The following is a 2588-nucleotide window of genomic DNA, read 5'->3' on the forward strand; positions in this document are numbered from 1 at the left end:
ATAAACCTTTTTCCAAGGCAGAATTGAACTGTGCCATGTGCTGGCTGCAGGGAAAAAAGAAACTAAAACCTGGGATAAGCATCCCCCACCTTATGGTTTCCCCTCCCCCACTGGGGCGGGAACCATTAAAGCCTGAGGTTTTGGTGGAAGCAGTCTATGCCCCCAGGCAATTGGAGAGCCAGTTAATGCTGACTGCTCCAGTAATTACAACCCACCAAAAGTTAAGAAAAAAAAAAAATGGAGAGATTTCCAAAAGTTTCTGTTTCTAAAGGCTCTTAAAGAAAGGAAGGTAAGAATCATTAATAAAAAGCCTAGCAAGGCTAGCTGAATAACAATTAACTTGATTCTTAAAATCTGGTTTATGTAAATATCCCTTTCTTGGGAGAAGAAAGGGAAATGGGAAAGAGGGCGGCTATGAGAGAAAGAGAGAGACTGCATCCACCTAAAATAAAATTGGCTGTACCCATATCCCCAAAGAACGATGAAAGTTGATGTTTGAAGTCAAGTGGTCTCAGGCTGGGAGAGTGGAGTGGCCCACATGCATGAAAAGGGTGAGTTTGCCCTGGGGGTTGAGGGTGGGCCTTCCGCCTCAATGCTCTAGAAAAGTTTTGCCGCCTCAGGACCCAGAGGGTGGAGCACATTCCCAGGGGAATGGGAAAAGCCTGGCTGCCACCCCACTGTTAGGTAGAGCCTTTACCCCGAAGAGGCAGAGTCTGGGTGGCACCCCGATGTTTAAGAAGGGTGGGGCCAAAAAGGTAATCTCCCCAACATCACCCCAGACTTTGAAAAGAAAAGGGCTGCCACAAAAGCCTCTGAAAAGGGTTGGACTCCCACTCCCTCAAGCCCCAAGAATACAATGTCATTCTGTTAATAACTCAGACTTTAAAAGGTCAGCTATATAAAGGAATTTTAGCCTAATATTCAGAGAAGATCCAAAAATCGATGAATGGCTGAATAAGCCATTAGAGGAAATATTCAGAGAGTCAACAAGCCAGGGAGGAAACAGACAAAAGTGAGATAGAGAAGTAATTGGAGCAGTTTAAAAAAAAAAAAAAAAAGGAGGAAGGAAATTTGTAGCATGGGGTTTGTGTGATTCTCTATTCATATACTTATGTGGGGCTAAACAGGTATTAATAAATACATTTACATATTTTAGTGTGCTGTGTAATTAAGTCTAAGGCATGTGGAAGCTACATTTAAAGTCCCTTAATGTGTGTATCAGGGTATATAGAAAGTTAAATACACATTTTTTAGGACTGTATTTGGATGCATTCTGAGAGTTAAAACTTCATGGATCTAATGGGAGTTTAAGTTGTATGTTTACACAGGAATGTGGGATAGTTGTATTTGTATGTAATAAAAGCATGTAATATAATTACGTAGGAGTCTTTCAAACTGTTAAAGTTTGTCAGTGTGTAATTTAAAACTTGGCAAAAATTTTTTTTTTTTTTTTTTTTTTTTTTTACTCATCTATAGTAAACTGAAGCTATTTCTTTGTGTCTTTATAGCGTATACTAGTTTGTGTGTACTCTAAAGCTGGGCAATTGTGTGCAGTTTCACAATAGTGTGAAAAATGAAAAAAAGTGAGAAAAACTGTGTAAAAGTTTTCTATGTATGTGTAACAGTAGTGTATTGGCTATACATGCTTGTAAATGGGAATGTATGTCTGTTTCGTATGGTTATGAGTGTGTATATAAGTTATATGTGTCTGTATTCCAGATATATGAGACTGTGTATTCTTGTAAAAAGCAGAATAATTTTTCTGATATATTTTGGGCAAAAGCAAAAGGTCCATACTCAAAGTGCAAGTAAATGTTCCTATAAAAGGGTTTAAGGTTCACTAAAGCTGAATTAAACAAACTTAGAACAGTGAATGGTTCATATCTCTTCCCAGGTCTCCATTTGGTAATGCCAGGTTGCTATCTTAACATTAAGTCTAATAGGAATAAAGACACCACATATATTGTCAAATACTACACACCAAGGCTTGTCCTCCTCTCCCTGGAGAGTGGGTTTTTACTCATCTAACAGCAAAACTTGTGTGTATGTTCAGGGTATGCATATATGTGAATCACGTATATTCAAGCATCACTAAACTAGGTGTACTAAAAACTGAATTTTAAGTTAGCATTTAAGAGTGGTAAGCCTTTTTATGTTCATTAATCTTAGGTTATTGTAAATTATTGTTGTCCTTTAGTCTAATTGTTCTAGCCTGAAATGTTGGTAAGTTGTGTCTGTACCTAAAGCAGGTATTAGCAGTTTTACACTAGGGGAGTCATTAGAGGGGTGCAAGCCATGTGTAATTTAGTACTTAGGCAATTACAAGGTGTAGGCCTTTGGTTTTTGGTTTGCCTTTCCCCAGGAGGACTGGAGAGCTCCCCTCCCTAGACACAAAGGATCTTTTTCTTAAGAATTATATACTGGCCTTGTCTTCTACTTTATCATCTCTCAGGCACCGTGGACTGCTGGCTCAGACCCCGCCTCTTGAATTTGCTGCCCATCGACATCAGCCTGGCAGCTGGGTTCTGATCCAGTCGTGGAAAGAATCCAAACTTCAACCGATCTGGGAAGGACCCTATCAAGTCTTG

Source organism: Choloepus didactylus, chromosome 12, assembly GCF_015220235.1.
Source record: "Choloepus didactylus isolate mChoDid1 chromosome 12, mChoDid1.pri, whole genome shotgun sequence".
Taxonomy (NCBI): domain Eukaryota; kingdom Metazoa; phylum Chordata; class Mammalia; order Pilosa; family Megalonychidae; genus Choloepus; species Choloepus didactylus.